Consider the following 22,286-nt stretch of genomic DNA (forward strand, 5'->3'; position numbering starts at 1 on the left):
ATTTGTAAAAACAGTGTGCATGCCTAGGTACTTGATTTTATACACCTGTGGCAGGGGTGGGTTTCAACCGGTCTGCGGCGTTCCGTGCAGACCGGTTGGTCAGTGAACCCAGAAGTAAGTAACTTCCGGGAATGCCGAAGGGCCCACCCACGCTCTTTACCGGTCTTTGAAGGCTTCTGCGCTTCCACGCAGGCGCATGGCACATACAGCGCCTGCACGATTCTCCGCAAGCAGCTGGAGCATCGCGCAGGTGCTAAGACGCATGCGTGAACTGCACGCGTGCACGAGGACGCCACCAGCCCCATTCCAACCATACCGGTTGGAACGGGATGAGCAATCCACCACTGACCTGTGGCCATGGAAGTGATTGGAACACCTGATTCTGATTATTTGGATGGGTGAGTGAATACTTTTGGCAATATAGTGTACTTTTCACATGGCCAGAGTTTCCTTTCCAATTTAAAAACTGGACTGTAAAACTTTATAGGAATGCTATATAATTGTGCCAGTCTGATTGCAAAGAATTGTGGTATTTTTTTTCTTTTTCATAATTTTTTTTCATTTCCCCCCCTAAAGGTGAAATACAAAAGAGGGGGTGGGGGAGAAGCTCTTGCCACCACCCCACAAAAAGTGAAAAATCCACCATTATGTGATGGATTTTTTAAATTGTTTTGTTTTTTTGGAGGGGGAGGCAGGGGCTTATTTTTCTCCTCCCCCCCCTTCTCTTTAAATTTGCATTGCAGTTTAATTTTTTATTACGTACCCTATTTAATACGTAATAAAAAATTAAACTGCAATGCAAATTTTAAGAGATCTGAGTCCTACGAAACAGGGTGAGCTCCTGTTAGAATCTTTAATATTATTATTTGCAAACAAAACGAAGGCTTCCTATTTGGCTTGCAGATTCATTGAATGAGTTTACCAAAAATGAAAATATTGCAGAATATACAGTCTCATGCTACATAACTAAGCTCCATTTCAGGCTGAATAAACTAAATGATTAATGTATCTTAAAGAGAAAACTATATTTAGATAAATTTTTACTCCAAAAGCATCAAATTAAAATTAATTTGATAAAAATAAAACAAATCTGATTTAAATTTTAAAAAATCCAATTTAAATTTTTTTTTTAAGAAAAAAAAAACGATTATCCTGGTTTTGCCTTCCTCTGCTGGAGACAATGAATCCCGCCAGCCCTACCTGGGCCACCACGGGTGTCCCTGACACAAGTAACATCAAGATGGCCACACACACACCCCGCCCCGAGATCAAATACAACCCTGATGGGGCCCTTAACGAAATCGAGTTTGACACTGCTAGTTTTAATGAAGCTAGCTAGTTTGCAACTCAGTGCAATCCAAATAATTCATAGTATTTTGTTATGGTCCGGCAGGAGCTGTTGGAGATGCCGCCAGTCTCCAACAACGAGGGGTCTTATGAGTCGGCCCTGGAGGAGGTGGAGGACCCTGGACAGGGTGCCGACTCCGAGCAGGGTGAGGAGAGACTGGTTGGCCACCAGGTGGCAGCGGAGCCCTGGATCAGAGGGACTGTTCAGGAACACTTGTGAGTTGTTCGGGATGCACGCCGTCGAAGGGCTACTCAACAGGAAGAACTGTGTAATGATAGGAGATGATTGCGTTTAGCTGATGCTGATTAAGATCCTCTCCTGATTATAAAAGAGACTGTTTGTGCCACGCTCTTTTGCAGGAGTCAATGTTCACGCATCAGAGAAACCAACTTGGAGAAGTGGTTTGCTATTGAGAGCTTGTTTGCATTGACTAGGTTTGGAGTAATTGTTGCCAGAGTGTTTATCTCTTTGTTTATTTTGGGCTTGCAGCCAACAAGAGTCTGGACTGATTAAAAGTATTCTTATTTACCTTTCCTTTTGGCTTTCGTTCCTGGACGGAGGAGGGGGGGTCAGAACAGTATTTTATTCTACTTTTGACTTCCCTCTGCCATTGCTACGTTTCATCCTAGAAAGAGATACAGCTGCTTTAAAGAACTGGAGGCCAGCTCCTGTAATTTATACATCCCTGTGCAACAAAGCAGAGTTTTCCTATCTAATCCTAGCATTGCACACCTCAAATTTGGCTAATCATGGCTTAGTTCTACCCATATTTGCACAACTCTCTGAGTCACGAAGTAACCAACCATATTGAAGCTCAGTGTGAGGTGGCTAGCTTGAGATTCAATGTGTTGCAAAAATGTAGGCAACAGGTTTGACTCAGTAAAACATAGTTTATTTAAAGCATGGGGGGTGATGGCTCAGCAGTTACGATGGTGGCACTTGTTAGCTGGAAAATCGACAGCCCAGGTTTGAGATCTGAGCCTGCGAACCGGGGGTGAGCTCCGGTTACTTTCTCCAGCTCCTGCCAACCTAGCAGTTCAAAAGCAAGCAAACACAAGTAGATAAATAGGTACCACTTCAGTGGGAAGGAAACAGTGTTCCATGCACCTTTGGCCTATAGCCATGCTGGCCACATGATCATGGAAATGTCTTCAGACAATGCTGGCTTCCTTGGCCAAGAAACAGAGATGAGCACCACTGCCTACAATGAGACACAACTGGACAGAGGAAGCCTTTCCTGTTACCTTTATTTAAAGCAGCGGTAATCAACCTGGTCCCTACCGCCCACTAGTGGGCGTTCCAGCTTTCCTGGTGGGCGGTAGGGGTTTGCTGTAACTCTCCTTTATAAATTTTATAAAGTTACTTCCCTACTTTATAAATCACCATTACTGTGGAACCGGTGGGCAGTTAGAAAATGTTACTATTAACAGAGATACAAAAGTGGGTGGCAGGTATAAAAAGGTTGACTACTCCCGATTTAAAGCATGGACAGATGTGTTGGCTGGAGATGGACCACAATCATACTTTTAGACAACCCAAGGAGCTGGCTCAGGAAAAGTTTTTCAGCTGCAATATTTCTCCCTAGAAATGTTTTTAATTAGACGTAGTTTGCATGCCAGCATTACTACAGGTAGTCCTCGGATTACAACCCTAATGGAGCTTGCCTGTTTTGGTTGTAAGCCCGTGATGGTGAACCTATGGCACATGTGCAGGAAGTGGCACGCAGAGCCATCTTTTTGGGTACACAAGCTGTTGCCCGTTCCTCTTCCGGGTTCCACCGCATCAGCCAGCTGGTCTTCACACGTGCGGGAGTGCTGGAAACGGGAAGACCAGGTAGCTGGTACGCATACATGCGCCAGAAACCCAGTGACATGCAGTCAGGGGAGGCAGAGCCTCACCACTGTCATCATGAAAAGGAAAAAAAATGTAAAAGGAAAAAGGCTGAGGTAGTTGCTGCCAGAGTCACAGTGGATGACTCTGCTTAGTGCTTAACTGTTTAAAAAAGCCTCTAAAAAAGTGCCCTCTACAGGAGGAGGCGGGAGAAGCACGTGTCTCATTTAGTCTATCTTTATGATCACTTGAGCAGAGTTAAGCAAGGGTTAAAAGCTGAAAAATTAGGTGAGGCACGTGGTTCTCTTGCCTCCTCCTGTAGAGGGCGTATTTTTAGAGGCTTTTTTAAACAGTTAAGCAGATTCATCCATTGGAGAATTTGAATTTGAATTTTTTGAATTTATTAAGACTCTGGCAGCAGCTAACCCAGCCTGACCTCAGCAGCTCTTGCCTTTTTCCTTTTACATTTTTACATTTTCATGATGGCACATGGCAGGCAAGAGCAGAGTTGAAATCCTCTGTGATTGTGAAACAGCTGGAAAAGGTATATGGGTCGGAGGGAGGGGGAGGAATTCAAAATTAATGTAGCGGCAGGAGCAGCAGCTCCTGACGGGGATCGGCGCCAGCGAGTCCCCGAAGGAGGCCACCAGGGTGAGCGGGTCCAGGTTGAGGTGCTTGAAGGCGGGCGAGAGGAGCTCGGCGGAGGCGGGCGGGGACGAGATGGAAGGTGCCCGGGTGAAGGAGGCCGGGTCGGGCAAGCCAAGCAGCGGGGAGGTGCGGCTGGCACTGGGCACACCGGAAAAACTGACGCTCTGGCGCAGGAGGTGCGGGGAGGTGCCCCTGTGGCTGCCGAAGACCTGCGCCTCCTCGGGGAAGTGGATGAAGTGGAAACGGGAGCTGTAGGGACACTCACCGGGCAGGTAGAACTTGTGGCACAGCTCCGTCTTGTACTTGGGATGGCGGCTGATGGAGCGCAGCTCGAATGAGCTGTGGGCGAACTGGCACTTGGTGCCGTACTTGCATCAGTCGCTCTTGCTGAAGGTGCGACACAGCTCCGTCTTGTAGCGGGACGACGGGGCTGGTGTGCCGGGCGGCTTGAGAGGCGGGAAGCCTGGCGGCGGAGGCAGCAGCGGCTGGGCCGCCTTGCCTTTGATCAGGCTGACCGAGCGGTCCGGGTGCAGCCGGGGCTGCGGCTGCTCGCCCTTGGCCTCCAGGGGCTGTGCAGCGACCACACTGCTGAGGCCCCGCCGCCCAGCAGCGCCGCCTCAGAGGAGCAGGCCGAGCGGCCGCAGGAGAAGGCGGAAGTGAGCACGTCCAGCTCTTCGCTCAGTAAGAGGTCGATTTAAGCTCACGCCTTCTGCTTCAGTGACTCCATCCAGCCGCCTCATTCCCTTCTTCTTTTGCCCTCCATCTTTCCCAGCATGAGGCTCTTTTCCAGTGAGTCTTTCCTTCTCATTAGGTGACCAAAGTATTTGAGTCTCCTTCAGGATCTGGCCTTCTGAAGAGCAGTCAGAGTGGATCTCCTCTAGGACTGACCGGTTGGATCGCCTTGCAGTCCAAGGGACTCGCAGGAATCTTCTCCAGCACCAGAGTTCAAAGGCCTCCATTCTGTGGCGCTCAGCCTTTCTCATGGTCCAACTTTCACAGCATAGAACAATTCAAAAAAGGAGTGCAGGATTGGAAGGCATGTGATGTGGAGAGACCTGGCCTCACCAAGAATTGTAGGTGGAATGGATATTAACTTGATTAGCTTTTTGATGCTTAGGAATTCTGATTATTTGCACACTTGACTGCCTATCTAATGTTTTCGATTTGATGTCTGAATGATTTTAAATTCCACCCCCCTCAAAAAATATCTCAGTCTAGTTTGAAGAACAATTTTTCTTTTTAAAAAAGAATGTTTTTGTATAGATATTCCCGTATGCATTGATGAAGCTTTAGTAAGTTTCTTGGTGTTCACCCCAAAACATCAAGTGCGAGGAGCTTGCACAATTGGCAGCATTTCTAAATTCAGATGTAGAAATGCATCTTCTTCAAATATTAATACTATTGGGGCAGAGAGAAGAAACTCTATCTTTGTACTTAGCCTGAAACTGTTTCTGAATTGAATGGGCTGGTTAAAGGGGAGAAGGTCATCGGAAGGAGCAAGTTTTGAAATGATGTTTTTTTCCAGTATTTGACTCCGATCCACATAATTGTTCATACTGTATTATTTTGTATTTCAATTCCTGTTATGTACAGGCAGCCCTTCATTCGCAACCACAATTGGGACCAGAATTTCTGTCATAAGTCATTGCAATTGTAAATAGAGTTCACCATTTTTACAATCATTTTTACGGTGGGCATCAGACGTGGGTTTCTCCTGGCTCAACCCCGATTGGGCGAACTGGTAGTGGCGATGGTGGGAGGCTCCGCCCATATGCCCACACGCTTCTGCGCATGCGCAGAACACACACGAGCTGGTAGCGCCAGGATTTGCAATTTGGGCATTAAGCTAATCACAAGATCGATAAAGAAATCGCACAGTAATTAAGCAAATGGCCAGAAACCCGGCAAAAAAAGTTGCAAATCACAATCACATAACTGCAGGACACCGCAAATAGTTTTAAATGGAAGGCAGTTGCCAAGTGCCCAAATTTCATTTCATTTCATTTCCCTTTATTTGTATGCCGCCCTTTTCCCTGGGGGGACTCAGGGCGGCTCACAGTTCAAAAGGGGGGGGGGGGAGGACAAATAATTTTCCAACATGAAGACAATACAACATATTAAAAAGAAAACACAACAGTCATATTATTCGGGTGGGGTTAGAATCTTGCAAATTGCAATCACATGACCACAGGGTGGTGTTACGGTCATATATTGGAGTACAGGTCATTCAATCACTTTTTGTACAACTGTTACAACTTGGAACCGTCGTTAAAAGAATGGTTGTAAGTCAAGGATTAACTGTATTTGTTTTAAAGATTTTTTTTTTAAAAAGGTAAAGGAGTCCCTGCAGATTTTACTCCACCAGTTGTTGCCGATTACAGGGGGCAGTGCTCACCTCCATTTCAAGGCCATTGAGTCAGCACTGTCTGAAGACATTTTCGTGGCCATATGGCTAGCATGATGTCACAAAGCACTGTTGCTTCCCACGGAAGTGGTACCTATTTATCTACTCGCATTTGCATGCTTTCGAACTACTAGGTTGGCAGGAGCTGAGGCAAGGACAGGAGCTCACCCTGTTGTGTGCCGCTCGGGTCTCAAACCTAAGCTGCCAGTTTCCCATCCAACAAAGCCCAGTGCCTTAAACAGTGAGCCACCGCACCACCTAGCATCTGTTTTAATCCAAATTATATAGCAGTGATGGCGAACGTTTTTCTGCTTGGGTGCCAAAAGGGCGCGGGTTTGTGCCCATACCCAAAATGCAATGCCCTTCCCCCTGCACATGCGTGGACAACCCCCCCCCATGCTCCCCCCTGTGCATGTGCGCAGGCCTCACTGAAACCTCCAGACTTCCGGTAGGCCCGTTGGGCTGTTTTTCGCCCTCCCCAGGTTTCAGGAAAGCCTCCGGAGACTGTGGAGGGCAAAAAACGGCCCAACAGGCAAACCGGAAGTTCGTTTCTGAAATTGGGCCCTTTTTTCACCATCCGCAGGCTCCGGAGGCTTTCCTGAAGCCTAGGGAGGGTGAAAACGGCCACACCTCCCACCCTCCAGAAGGCTGAAAATCAGCTGGCCAGCATGTGCATGACATAGCTGGAGCTGACATAGGGCAACACCTCGTGTGCCATCAGATATGGCTCCATGTGCCACCTGTGGCATGGGTGCCATAGGTTCTCCAACACGATTATATAGTATATTTGGGAGTTGTAGACCACTCCATTGACTGGGGTCGCCTCTAAGCCATGTACGGAAATAAAATGAGACACGTTTGCTAAGATGTCAGCACCAAGAAAAGCTGAGCCTTCAAACACCTAAAAATATCATCAATTTTCCTGGACAACAGTGATTTGTTGACATCATTCCTCTTTGTTATAATCTTAAACCTTACATCATCTATAAAGACACACAACTGCATCAGGCTGGAAACCATAAAACTCTGCTATGTTTTGTCACAGATACACAGAGTATTAACTCAGCTGGCTGGGGATAATGGGAACTGTAATCAACTTCCCCCTCCCCTCGGACGATACTGGGGAGAATATGGGTATTTATTAAGTTTCTATAAAGTCAACAACAAGAAAGTGTTAACCTCAGCAGCTTATATATATATATAGTCATTTAAATGATGTCCAGTTTCGAAATTCAAGGCCGTTATTATTTTTTTATATACGTTGATAAAGAATTAGAATTAGAATTAGAATTGATTTTATTTGTAGGCCGCCCTTTTCCCTGAGGGGACTCAGGGCGGCTCACAGAAACCAGGGAAGGGGAAATACAGCACTAAGACGACAACACATAATAAAATAATAAGCAACATGCATACAACATTCGGGCGGGGTAATGGTCCTTATCCCCAGGCCTGACGGGCGAGCCAGTTCTTCAAGGCTATGCGGAAGGCCTGGACGGTGGAGAGGGTACGAATCTCTACGGGGAGCTCGTTCCAAAGGGTCAGGGCCGCTGCTGAGAAGGCCCTCCTCCTTGTAGTTGCCAGCCGACACTGGCTGGCCGATGGAGTACGGAGGAGGCCTAACCTATGAGATCTTATAGGTCGTAGGGAGGTAATAAACCAAATCAAATAAATCAAATTAAAAAAAGGCAGCTTGGCATCCTCCATTAATGACCAAATGTTTGCTGGAAGAGGATTCTCTTCAAAATGTTGAAGAGCTTCCTGCTGTTTGAAAAATTAGCCAAGATCCAATCAGCCTTACAAATTAAAACTAAACCAGATCAACACTTCATAGGTTTTATGGATAATCAAAACTAGCTGAACTGAAAAGTTTGGATTATTAAAAGTTCATATAAATAATATTGCAACCTAATATGTGAGGGCATATCAAGATTGAAGAGTTGTGCCCCCATACTCAAATTAAACATGTACCCTTAATATAATGTTTAAGACAGGCAGTTTGGTCTAGTGCAGTGTTTCTCAACCTTGGCAACTTGAAGATGTCTGGACTTCAAGTCCCAGAATTCCCCAGCCAGCATTCGCTGGCTGGGGAATTCTGGGACTTGAAGTCCAGGCATCTTCAAGTTGCCAAGGTTGAGAAACACTGGTCTAGTGATTAAGGCATCGGGCTAGAAAGTTGATCCTGAATTCTAGTCCTACCTTAGCCATGAAAGCCAGCTGGGTGACCTTGGGCCAGTCAGTCTCTCTCAGCCCAACTCACCTCCCGGGACTCTTGTTGTAGGGGAAATAGGAGGAGGAAGTGGGTGGACATATTCGCCATCTTGAGTTATTTGTAAAAAGACAGAATATAAATAAATAAAATAAATACAGAATTGCAATGACAAGGTGGATTATTTGCATACTAAAACAAGTCAAAGTTTGGAAACCCATCTTTTCTGAAATAGCTATAAACAATTTTAGACATATCAACTAGACATGCTTTTATTTTATTTTTCTCAAAGTCAAATGTAAAACCAGAGATACCGCTTGTTTATTGAACATGCCTAAAAATCTATGTACTATACTTTTCCGGTGGATTCTTAGAAACACTTGCTTGAAAAAAAGTCTGTACACTGTATTTCTGGTTTTGAGAACCGCTGCTTATCTGTTTTGCATAGCACCGATGCATCCTGTTAAGCTATGTCTTACAAAATTGTGTATTTCTAAAAATGAGAACATCCAGTGGAAAAATGTAATGAAGAATATTATGGAATAGAGTTTTTTTAAGGGGGAAAAATTTACTCCCCCCTTTTCTTCAGTAACTCACCAAAAAACTGGCATTCTGCTTTAAGACCCACCCACCCACCCTAAAAATATAACTTTGGGCTACAACCACACAGATTTTTTTTTCTCTTTCCTTTCCAGTGCAAAATACAAGGCAGTTAACATTGCCAAAAAAATCATGAGTAGTAAATAACAGATAAACTGATTAAAGCATTTGGAACTTTTGTATGCTTTCTTGCATTAGGAAGCTGGCATGGGAAAGGGCTTAGCTTTATCTGTTGAGATCATAATAGATTAAAAACTAATGCAAACCAAATTTGCATTTTCATATCATACCATGGCTTGATTTCGTTGACTCTAGTTGACCGTAGGAATTAGGCCTGGTCAAGTTCATACAATACGCCAGTCCGAAATGGAACAAACCATCTTATGGTTTAGCCACAAAATGCCTGTGCCGTGCAAACTCGAGCCACGTGGCTATTTTAAGATTCTGCATGTTGTGGGAAGCAAAAAAAATCTGGTTGTGTAAACCACAGTAATGTTAACAGTGAGTAACAGAGGATAAGCATATTGTGCAACTTCCAGTCTAGTTATACTGAGGGAAGCACTTTGCATAAAACCTAACTTTCATGTAATAGTGCAATCTAGGAAGCATTAATCAGACAGGCAGACAAGCAATGCAATTGCCCGTCTAGGATTTGGCATGGAAAGAGAACATGCACAAAACAGGCTAGGGTCATGATGGCAAACCTATGGCACGGGTGCCAGAAGTGGCATGCAGAGCCATCTCTCTGGGCATGCAAACTATCATCCGTTCCTCTTCCAGGTTCTGGCGCATCAGCCAGCTGGTATTCATGTGTGCAGGAGTGCCGGAAACTGGAAGAGCAGCTGCCCAGTGCACATGCGCGAGCAGAAAAGATGATGTTCCGGTTTCCGGCGGGCACATGCGCACCAGCCAGCTGGTTTCTGCATGCACATGCGTGCCAGAAACCGGATGAGGTGGCCAGGCGGCTGCTCTTCCAGTTTCCGGCACATGCACACACACATGCGCCCCTGTTTCGGCACTCAGTGCCAAAAAGCTTCGCCAACATTGGACTAGGGAGTCCTGCCCTAAATTTTAACCAGGATCTCAGTATTTCCCATTCTAGCTAAAACCAAGTAAATCACACTATGGTTTATTGCGATATTTCTCAGGTTTGGCAACCTCGAGATGTGTGAATTTCAACTCCCGGAATTCCTCAGCCAGCCATGCTGGCTGAGGAATTCTGGGAATTGAAGTCCACACATTGAAGTTGCCAAGCTTTGACAAACACTGGTTTATTGTAATGTTTCAACCAGGTCCTCTGGTCGTGAGTGGGATTCAGATCTGAATAAAAAAGGGGATCTGCCTACCCAGAAAATCAAAAGAAGAGAACGGGAATCCTGTGTCCAACAGAACTCCATTTGCAGTGATGAATATAGTCAGGCCTTCTCTGAGGCGTTAATCTCCTTTGGAACAACCTGGCCTGTAGCAACAGACAGACATTCTTCTAGCTCAGTGGTTCCCAAACTTGGCAACTTTAAGACATGTGGACTTCAACTCCCAGAATTCTCCAGGCAGTCTTAAAGTTGCCAAGTTTGGGAACCACTGACTCCCCCCCCCCCCATATGTTCTATCTGGGGTACAGCATTTGGCGGATGTCACGTTTTGGCCCCGCCCCAATGGATGGCACTATTATTCCAATGTTTTATTTGAATTTTAATTCCTTTTGCAAACATACTATGCGCTACAGGTAGTCCTCGACTCACAAACACAACTGAGCCCAACATTTCCGTTGCTAAGCAAGACACAATTGTTGAGTGAACTTCATTTTACGACTTTGCTTGTCAGAGTTGTTAAGTGAATCACTGCAGCTATTAAGTTAGTAACTTGGTTGCTAAGTGAATCTTGCTTCCCCATGGACTGCACCTGTCAGAAGGTCGCAAAAGGGGATCGCGTGACCCTGGGACACTGCAACCGTCATAAATATGAGTCGATTGCCAAGCAGCTGAATTTTGATCACATGACCACGGGGACGCTGCAACAGTCACAAGTGTGAAAATTTTTACTAATTTCATTTGTCAAATTTATTGGCTTACCTCAGGGTAACTAAAAAGCCCATAAATCACTTTTTTCAGTGTGGTGTAACTTCAAATGGCCACTAAGCAAATGGACGCAAGTTGAGGACTACCTATACACTGGAAGTCTTTAAGATGATGTTGGATAGCCTGTCAGGCCTGCATTTATATTCCTTTTAGAAATTTGGCCTGCCACACTTTCTCTTATTTCATTATGCTGTTTCTTTAAGTATAGTCAATGGGCGGGGGGAATAGACAGGAGTGAGATTGTGGAATCTATTGTTTTCATTTTTTACTAGAAGCCAAGGTCATCCTTTGTCTCCGGACTTTGTCCCCACACCTGCCTGGAAGAAGCTGGGCATGGACGCCAGTGTGGAAGAAGAAGATTGGACCATGTGATGGGTTGTGGGTGTGGGGACAAGATCATGAACTTTTAACTGGGTGGAATTCTGATGTCATTTCCAGTATTGGGATGAACACAGATGTGCCTAAGATGTCTGTCTTATTAAATTGGAACAAAAAGGATCGTTTTGCCTTGGACTCTGATTTAATTCTGCATGATACTTGGAACGCTGACGTTATCCCAATACTGGGGGGGGGAATCAAACCTACGATAAAGTGGGAAGACGGTGGTAGGAAATTGATGACTGTGGATGAGCCAATACCACTGATGGAGGACATAGCCATTTGTCTGAAACGGTATAGGGTTTCCTACCTAGGCAAGGGGTTGGACTAGAAGACCTCCAAGGCCCCTTCCAACTCTGCTATTGTATTGCATTGTATTGTATTATACTCTGAACCAGCTGGAATGCAGCAATATGGATATGTTAATATAACAAATGGAAACCAGGTTTTCCTAGCAGAAAATTAGGAGGACATTCATCTTTTCTACAAGTCACAGAATCCAGCATGTTGGCACACTAGGACATAACTTGATCCAGACTCAAGATTACCAATAAGTATAAGTATAATCTTTATTGTCATTGTACTTAAATACAACGAAATTGGTTAAATGAGAACAAGAGTCAGTCAAGAACTTAAGCATGTTTTTACAAAATAAACTTTTTTAGCTGCAGAGAGGAGAGAGGCCTGCTCGCTCTTCCTTTAAAGCAGGGGTCTCCAACCTTGGCAACTTTTAAGACTTGTGGACTTCAACTCCCAGAGCTCCTCAGCCAGCTTGCCAAGGTTGGAAACCCTTGCTCTAAAGCACTCTGGTAATTTATATTTACTGATAGTCCCTGCTCCAGAGGCAAAAGACCACTTCGGTGGAGCAGATGATTTATTTGGCTACTGGAGCTCCATTTTTGCAGAAGGGAGCCAAGACTACACATACCAAGGAGAAAGTATGTTTGTTGGCCACAACTTCCCACATGTCTTTTGCTTTCAACAAAACACACCCCCTTGTCCAAGGTGAATCAAAGTCACTTTCTCCCTATCTCAGACCGATAAACTGCAAATTAGCCAAGTGAACGTGTTAAGAGAGGCCCACATTTAGGTTTCTCTGCCAGCTTCTTGAACCCACCAGCTAATCTATCTACCCAATTACCCCAAAGAAAGAACTACCAACTCTGACAAATAATAGCAATAGCAATAGCAATAGCAGTAGACTTATATACCGCTTCATAGGCCTTTCAGGCCTCTCTAAGCGGTTTACAGAGAGTCAGCATATTGCCCCCAACAATCCGGGTCCTCATTTTACCCACCTCGGAAGGATGGAAGGCTGAGTCAACCCTGAGCCGGTGAGATTTGAACCGCTGACCTGCTGATCTAGCAGTAGCCTGCAGTGCTGCATTTAACCACTGCGCCACCTTGGCTCTAACAAGCCTATCAAGCAACTCTAAAAAAAAGAAAATAGTTTTTCTGCCGTTTGCTCCCAAACATAAGACAAGATACAAATGTAACACACAAGCAACAACAGTCACAATGTGAGACACAGGTTTGCAGCCACTTCCAACCAAAATCATTTCCAAATATATTTAATCATCTAATACACCTGCATCAAAGGTTAAAACCAGAACATAAATCATACAACCAATATTCGAAAACTCAAACTCCCCCCCCCCAGCATGAATGTACATTGACATGTTGTAGTGCAAAGATTTCCAAATTTGGCAACTTTATGGACTTCAACTCCCAGAATTCCTCAGTCAGGAAGACCACTGGCGTATAGTGGATTAATAATTTACAGCATAAAATTATAAGCCTAACATAATAAAAGGTAAAGATTGCCCTCACACATACTGCTAGTCCTTCCCGACTCTAGGGGGCGGTGCTCATCTCTGTTTCAAAGCCGACGAGCCAGCGCTGTCTGAATACGTCTCCGTGGTCGTGTGGCCAGCGTGAGTAAATGCCGAAGGTACACGGAATGCTGTTATCTTCCCACCAAAGGTGGTTCCTATTTTTTCTACTTGCACTTTTACATGGTTTCGAACTGATAGGTTGGCAGAAGCTGGGACAAGTAACGGGAGCTCACTCCATTATGCAGCACTAGGGATTCAAATCGCCGAACTGCCAACCTTTCTGATCAACAAGGTCAGCGTCTTAGCCACCGAGCCACCATGTCCCTCAACACAGTACTCTGTTGTAACTATCAAAGTTTGCCTACTAACTTTACATGGGCATCAATGACTTCAATTCTTCTCCCACAATCTGTAAAATGGGAATAGCAGCCAAAGAACATGGATAGGTGGAGAATTAGAGAGCAGAAAAACTTTAAATATTCACTGTAAGAGCAACTGTCTTTTACACAGCCTGTCTTTCAGATGTCTAGAATAGTGGTTACAGCATGGATTTGACCCTGGTCAACTCAATTCTAAAATAGATTCCTTTGAACCAGTAACTTATCTTTCAATCAAGTCAACTCAACAGGGCTGATGTGAAGCATGTACTATGGACATAAAAGATGATGAAAAAATAAACATGTTGCATTATTAAGCATACATGCTAAGTTTAGCATAGAAACCTGGTTCACACACACACTACTAAAACATAGTGTGGTTTGTTTTGGTTTAATACACATTATATGAACCTAGCCACTGCAATTTGACACATAAAATGAAGCAGGATGCAGGCCAGATGCCTCCCACAAACCCCCAATTAGCAGAATATATAAACTCAGCAGGCGAATCAACACCCAGAATTTCCTTCTCCAATGGCATTATTCCCCATAAAAACGAATCGCCATTGAGCTGTGCCTATTAGGTGATTAAAATGTGCACATTGAACACACCTGGAGGTTGGGGGAGGCGTACCAAAGCACTATGCCTTAGCACAGCCCTTCAAACATTGTCAGAAGTGTCTTAAAGGAACCTTGCTCTTTGCACACCCAGAAAGAGAGAGAGAGAGAGAGAGCAGGCGCATGGTTAAGGCTTAATCAAATCCACTAAATGCAACTGTTTTTTTTTTGCTAAGAGTTCATTTAAAGGAGGAGGGAGGGGAACAGGGAGGGAGGTTACCCAAGTAGCAGAACTTGCTCAGCCAAGCCAAACTGAGGCTTTCCTCTCCTCCCCTCTGCTCCCCCCCCTCCATGCCTTCACGTCATCGCTGTGCCCTTGTAAGATGAATCAGGCACATGGCAAAAAACGGACGGGCTCTCCAAAAGGAAACAGCCTTTCTCAGCCCAGGCTTTCCCGAGAGAAAGAAAGAGAGCACCCAGCTGGCGTGGAGAAGGGTGACCTCTACCCAAGGAATCCCACTTGCACGATGCTTTGGGGGCGCAAGAGCAAACTAGGCCTCGCTGGAGGACCCAGGATCCGCCTCTTCCTAGCTGCCAGAAGGCTGGGCACCACCAGGATCCTCTTGAAAGAGAAACCGACAAGGTGGTGTATGACCTTGTTGCAAGGAAGTTTTAGCTTTCTCGCTGCAGAGGTGGGCCTGTGGCTTTAAGATGGGGGGCAAAAGGCAATTTTTACTGCAGTTGGACACCCGGCAGCCTTAGCTGAAAAGGGACCTCAAGAGGGAGGGGGGGGGGGGGTTGCAAGGACATCAATCTAAGCACACCCGCTCCCTAAAATTATACATTTCAGACATGAATAAGCAGCTTGCAAACGACTAGGTAGCTTTCAAATGCAATTCTAGCCCACACCTGATACATTGAAAGAACAAATCAGGGAGTGGCCTTTACTCAAGAGAAATTAGCACACCTCTGGTGAACTCTATTAGCATTATACCCGTTTCAAAACACAGCCATGCCCCATGTGCGTTTCTTCCCAATCTGGAGACGCTTTATAGGCAGAAAGTTTTCCAACTCTCATTTCATGCCTCAGTCCTACTATTCATCTCACATCAGGTTGAGTTCCCCATCAACCAGCTTCTGTACATCCCTAAACAACTCTGCATTACCTGGCCTTTCTCTTCCACATGCACAACAACCCTGCGGGATAAGCCATCATTACGTTTACAGTATACCTTGCATGGAAGAACCAAGAAAGAGGGGGGGGGAGAGCCTTTTAAACACAAGCTGAACAGCAAATTATACTCTTCTCTTGATTGCTAGCACATGTTCCGAGGCCTCTCCAGTGTGCCACAGCCTCCGCGCACCAGATTTATTACAACTCTCAGAATTTGCAAGCCAGGTGTGGTTTGCAGCCTTAATACATCCGGAGGGCTGATCTGGTTGGGAAAAGTTGCAGTCCTAAGTTTAAATTTTAAGCAAGGAAATCTTGGCATTTGGAGGCGCTTTTTCAAATGTCTTGGAAAAGGAAGGCCAACGTGGATCAAACAAACCTCAATCTCGGTTCACACGCCACAAAAACTTCTTAACCGCCTTGTCAGGTTCAGCTTTGGGGTTTGTTGTGCCTCTTCCAGAATTACAGGTAGGCCTTTCACAGCCTCCGACTTCCCCACCACCACCACCACCACCACGGGCAAAGGGGGCACCTGCCTAGGCAGAATCTGGAAACTTATACAGCACTCCCCCCCACTTGGGGTGCAAATGCAAATGCAAAAAAAAAAAAAGCATCAAATAGGCCGGCTCTGCAGATTTTTTTTTTTTTTAAGGCAGGTATGACCCGCCGGAGAAAGTGGCAGGAAGAAACATGTTCGCAGAGAAGCAGAGGCGCCGGGGGAAACGCCATAAAAGTGAAAGTCCGAGGCACGTGGGAAAGTAAAGGACGGGTAAATGACAAGAGTTGCAAGAGGGAGGGTGAGAGGGAAAGGACGGACCCGCCGCTACCCCGAGCCCCTCAGTCGTACACAGAAGGGTCCAGCGACCCCCGTCTCGCTGCTGGGGAGTAGGGGAGCCCCACTTAGGGCTCCGGGTGCGAGAGAGCCGCTTGAAAGTCGAAGACAAGCAAGGGAGGTCAGATGCAAGGCGGAGGGGAGGGTAAGGGGGTGGTCGGTCACCGGATCCGGGAGCTGCGTCCTCCTTACCTGCCAATGACTGTTACCGCAGAGCAACCATCGGCAGGCTAGCCAAGCGCCGCTTCGGGGAGGTGGGCTAGCACCGAAGAGTTAGCAACCATACGCGCGGAAGGAGGAGGAGGAGGAGGGAAGGGAAATCCCCCCCGGGTTGGGAACAACAGACGGGGAGGTTGATATGATCCGCCGGAAGCTGCAGCGACCATGGTCACCCTCGCCCACCCCGGTTTAACTCTCCGGAAAGCCCCCCTCCTCCCTCGCAAACTTGGCGCATGAGGACTGGCACCTTAAGCCGGCCAGTCAAATCCGCTACTCACGATGCGTCCGGTGGAGCCGGCTGTCTCCCAGCTCTGGTTTGCGGCCGCCTCTCTCCTCGCCGTCCCACCCCCGATGCCGGTGCCAAGCCCCCGTGCGCTACCTCCGTGCCCAGCCCTTCCACCCGCCGCGGGCTCGCTGAGTGGTCCCCCCACGTGCTGCCGGACCGGGCCTTTTGGAACGCTGAGACATTCGACCGATATACACAACGCTCCACTCGCCCCGCCCACCGCTGGCTGAGCGTTTCCCTTGGCCCCGCCCCCTCCCGCCGCCCTCTCGGCCGCAGCTCGCGCGAGAAGGCTAAGCAGGCGGCGCCTCCTTCCTCCGCCGGGAGGGGGGAAAGGCTTCTCTAGCGCAGGCGCAGTGAAACAAATCCGTTTCTGTTCGGAACCTAATAACATACTGTCAAGCAGAGCTCGCCAATCTTCGCAACGTTGAAGATTTTATGGACTTCAACTCCCAGAATGCCTCAGCCAGCCAGCATGGTATCCTACTTTGCAGCATGGCTGGCTTGAGAATCCTGGGAGTTGAAGTCCGTAAATCTTAAAGTGGCCAAGGTTGGGGGATCCCTGCTGAAAAGGGAGGGCCCGTGAACGGGAGTTTTGTTTATAAACAATCCAACCGGATCACTTTTTTTAATTCTACTTGTAAATAAATGGAGGAATGGAGGCCGTCACTACAACGGATTAAATGCTTTTAAAGGCGCTGGTGTGTTTCTTCACAAAAAAAAAAGTTTTTTATTTGTAATCTCATATATACATTTGCAAACATACATTCTCATGGTTATTATTAACATTGTGTATTAGCAATTTTAAATATTCATTTTTCCATATAAAAGTTAAAATATATAATGAGGATTGCTTTGCTTACCATCCCATACACCTATTTTATTTTACCACAACTCTGCTTTTCTTTCTTTTTCTCCCTCCCTTCTTCTCTACTTTCTTCTTTCCTCCTCTCATTTCCCTTTTCTTCTTCCCCTTACACTCCCCCCTCCTCTCCTCTTCTTCCTCCTCCTCTCCTCTCTTCCCCTTACTTCTCCCTGTCTTCCTCTCCTTTCCCCTTCTTTCCTTCTTTCTTTTCTTCTCTCTTCCTACCTTTCCTCTCTTTCTTTCCTTGTTGTGATTGCATATTTCCTCTTCCATCTGGTGTATTTTCGGATGATATTCCAGCAAACCTGGTTCTATCTTTATGTTTACCATTTTACATTCCCTTTTCCTCATTATATTTTCCAAACTATTATTTACACAAACCTCATTGTATTTTCCTCATTGCATAAAATGTGCAAGGAATTCGAAGAATTGAGCTTCTTGGATCTTAAAGAATGCATTCACACAGGTGACAGAGTGTCACTTTCCATAAAAGAGTTGCTTCGATTCAACTTTAAAACAAAAGACCCTAAAAATCTCGATTTAACTTTATCTCTTGAAGGCTGTGAAGCATTGAGAAAGGTAGCCAATATTTGCAAACTTCGTAATGACCCTTCGCATTTTATTTTGCAAAGAGTATCTGCATTTAGCGTTCATTGTCAGGTTCAATTAAATAAATCAGTGGGGCGGATCGTGGGTACGTTTTTGGGAAGTCCCCGAACATCTTCCTGCACAGCTGTGGTTTAATTTGTTATCATTTGGAAGCCAAAAACACCTGTGCAAATCTAAAACAGGATAAAATTGTACAAGTCAAAAACAGGCTAATGGCAGATTTAAAGGAAAAGTGTTCTCTTTGGGTCTTTTCCTGTGTAAGATTGAGATTGTCTTGCCAACGTTCCAGCGAGGTCTCACTCGCCATCTTCAGGCTGGGGTTTGGGCTTAAAGTGTGATCGGAGCTGCCGTCTTTCTATAAATCTTGGTGGGGGTGTGTGAAGTGCTGGCTTTGTTTCAGTAAGTGGAATGATTGGTTGTGTGGTTGTATTATGATTGGTAGATTGGTACTGATTGGTGCTGGCTGTGTGTCTGTTGTTGTTTTGTGTTGCAACAGCCTGGATGGTGGGTGGGGATCGTTTGTTGACTAGGGCTGGTTTCCAGATGTCTGATAGGCGGGAGGTATCATCACATTTATTCATGTTGTGGGGGTGTTCCTGTATTTCGATAGCTTCCATAATTATTCTCTTGTTGAAGTGTTCTGTTTTGGAGATTAACCTGGTTCCTTCAAAATTTTTATATATATATATATATATATATATATATATATATATATATATATATATATATATATATGTGTGTGTGTGTGTGTGTGTGTGTGTGTGTGTGTGTGTGTGTGTGTGTGTGTGTGTGTGTGTTTATTTGTGCTGATATATATATATATATACACACACACACACATAAAGACCTACATATATATATGTATGTATGTATGTATGTATGTATGTATGTATGTATGTATGTATATATATATATATATATATATATATATATATATATATATATATATATATATATATAAGATTTTTTTATTTTTTTATCAGCACAAATACATCTATCTATCTATCTATCTATCTATCTATCTATCTATCTATCTATCTATCTATATATATATATAATCAGGGACGTGCAGTCACTAGAGGCAGGGGAGGCAGGGCCTCACCAGTCTCCTGAGGGAAAGGAAGAATTTTAAATAATATTTTTTTTTAAATAATTAAAGCCAGGGTAGTTGCTACCAGATTCAAAGTCACAGTGGCTTGGTGTCTGCTCTCAGTGTTAACTATGGGAAGAGGCCAGAGAACTCGGGGCCTCTTTTGCCTAAGGAATTGTTCGCCTTTTAAAAGTTAAGGAGGAGTTAAAAACCGAAAACTTTCATATGCAAAAGAGGCACTGATTCTCCCGCCTCCTGATCGGGGAGCAGCGAATCATGCCTTATGAGCACGCTTACGTTGAGCACGCTTACGTTGGGTGGACAAGAGGAGAGTTGAGAGAGTTTCCACAGCTGGAAAAGGTGGATCGGACGGAGGGAGGGGGGGATTCAAATTTATTGTAATTTAATTTGTAATTTTTTTATTGTGAGGTGTGTGTGTGTTTTTTCTTTCTTCACAGCGGTGGGGTCGGAGGAGGCGGGGGGGCGAGGTGGCGGAGCGCGGAGGCGGCAGGGACGTTCTCGCCGCTGTGTCCCAACAGGCCAGGTGTCTCGCGTTTATGTCCACCGTAAACGCGAGACGCCTGGCCTGTTGGACACAGTGGTGCTGTGGGGAGGAATGGGCTGGGTGGGCTGGCTGGCTGGGGAGGGGGGAGCCCTTTAAAGCCCTGCTGTCGCGTCTTCCCAGCAAGACTTCCTTTCGGCTCGCGGTTTCCCTTGCCTGCCTTAACCAAAGCTTGGCGCCCTGCTTTCGTGCTCTCCCTCCCTCAGCTGTGCAGCAGCGTCGGCGGCAGCTCTTGGCCTACGGCGGCAGCGTCGCACAGTCTGTGGAAGGAGGAGGAGGAGGAGGGAACCAAGAGAGGCTTTTACCGGGCGTGCGCCCCACAGCCAGGACCGTCATTGCGCCTCAAGCCGCGTTTCTTCCTGCAAAGCCCTTTGGGCATCAGGCAGAGCTCTCGGGTTGCCCACCGCACGTCACTGATATACATACATACATACATACATACATACATACATACACACACACACACACACACACACATACATACATACATATATATATATATACATTGTGTGTGTGTGTGTGTTTGTGTGTTTCCAGGGTAACTGGTATGCCTTGAGCAATTTCAACCAAACTCAATAACAGATGGCTTACTCTCTAGAAACAAATACTGTGGGAGTAAGACACCTCTAACACCCTGGGGGGGAGTGTGTTCTGTTAAGATACAGCCTGTTGTGCCTTTCAATGTTTTCTACTGTACTGCCATAAAATGCCTTCTACTGTGCAGCGCAGTGGAGTTGCCATGGTAATGGTTTCACAGTATTTCACAAAGGGCCTCCCACAGGTAAGGGGGAAAATCCAATATTAGAAATTATGTTTGGTCCGGACATTTTCCCCCTATAAATAAATACCTGGGCAACGCTGGGTTATTGACTAATAATATATAAAATTTGATAAAAATACAGGGAAAGAAAAACAGGTTTTCACATATGATAAGCCTCTCCTACTCGACTGTAACAGGTAGTCTTCCACTTAGGAGTCTTCCACATAGTTGAGCCCAAAAATTTTATTGCTAAGTGAGACATTTGTTAAATACATTTTGCCCCATTTTATGACCTTCCTTGCTCAGGTTGTTAAGTGAATCACTGTTCTTCTTAAATTAGTTACATGGTTGTTAAGTAAGTCTGGCTTCCCCAATGGCTTTGCTTGTCAGAAGGTCACAAAAGGTGATTTACATGACCCCAGGACACTGCAACCGTCATAAATATGAGTCAGTTGCCAAGCATCTGAATCTTGATCACAAGGCCATGGGGATGCTGCAATGGCCGTAAAGTGTGGAAAACTGGTCACAAGTCACTTTTTTTCAGTGACTTCAAATGGTCACTAAATGAATGGTTGTAAGTCAAGGATTTCTTTCTTTTTTTACTCTTGAATCACATGGCCAGGAGACAAGGTGGTGATCCAAGCTATTCTCATCTGCTGTCCCATAAAAAAATGCATTGAGGAATTTTTTCACCATGTTTTTTTTCCCCAGCAGCCACCATCCTGGCCAGGCCAATCTGGGTACTCTGTTAAATTAATTAAATTGAGCAAAATAATATTTAATCAAAACACTCTTCAAGGATTTCTGGCTGGGTTAATTTTTCAACCTATGTTATTTCCCTGGCTTTTAAACTACCCTTGATGCAAATAAAGGTGCCATTTGTGAATTTGGCAGCTCACAGCATAAACAGAATTAGCTGATTGTGTTTCACCTTAAAAATTGTCAGTAGTCAAATGGCTACAGGTAGAAACTGGTACCAATTTGATAATAAGACCTCCAACACAACTGAGAAATATTTTGGCTGATATATTATAATTTTAAAGGCATACACAGGTAGTCCCCGGCTTACAACAGTTCATTTAGTGCAGTGTTTCTCAACCTTGTCAACTTGAAGATGTCTGGACTTCAACTCCCAGAATTCCCCAGCCAGCGAATGCTGGCTGGGGAATTCTGGGAGTTGAAGTCCAGACATCTTCAAGTTGACAAGGTTGAGAAACACTGATTTAGTGACTGTTCAAAGTTACAACAGCACTGAAAAAAGTGACATGACCATTTTTCACACTTATGACCATTACAGTATCCTCATGGCCATGTGAACATAATTCCGATGGTTGGCAACTCTACTTACGACAGTTGCTCTGTCCTGGGATTACGCGATCCCCTTTTGTGACCTTCTGACAAGCAATGGGGAAGCCAGATCCACTTAACAACCGCGTGACTAACTTCACAGCTGCAGAGTTTCACTTAACAACTGTGGCAAGAAAGGTCGTAAAATGAGGCAAAACCCGCCTAATAACCATCTCACTTACCAACATAAACGTCGGGCTCCATTGGGGTTGCAAGTGGAGGACTGTCAGGTAAGCTCCCCGTTAGGAGAACGAGTTTAGGTACATATAACATGGATAAATGCTCA

At 45.3% G+C, this 22,286-nt stretch overlaps 1 protein-coding gene and 1 pseudogene across 3 annotated transcripts in view; both read right to left on the reverse strand.

The window, feature by feature from the left end:
* AKAP1 (A-kinase anchoring protein 1) overlaps positions 1–16,983 on the reverse strand; it is a 74,159-nt gene extending 57,176 nt beyond the window's left edge. The window contains exon 1 of one of the 3 annotated variants that reach the window (XM_087717161.1): positions 16,763–16,983. The gene's annotated coding sequence lies outside the window, so the exon portion shown is untranslated. Of the gene's footprint in view, positions 1–8,426; positions 8,548–16,762 lie in introns of those variants that run through there. The other 2 variants (XM_087717163.1, XM_087717162.1) reach the window with 2 other exon arrangements.
* Positions 1,539–4,520, reverse strand: LOC148044849 (mRNA decay activator protein ZFP36 pseudogene; annotated as a pseudogene).
* Positions 16,984–22,286: the final 5,303 nt, after the last annotated feature.

The sequence above is a fragment of the Thamnophis sirtalis genome, unplaced genomic scaffold, assembly GCF_051295495.1.
Source record: "Thamnophis sirtalis isolate CommonGarterSnake01/CBP01778 unplaced genomic scaffold, rThaSir2_p1.2 scaffold_6, whole genome shotgun sequence".
NCBI classification, from domain to species: Eukaryota; Metazoa; Chordata; class Lepidosauria; order Squamata; family Natricidae; genus Thamnophis; species Thamnophis sirtalis.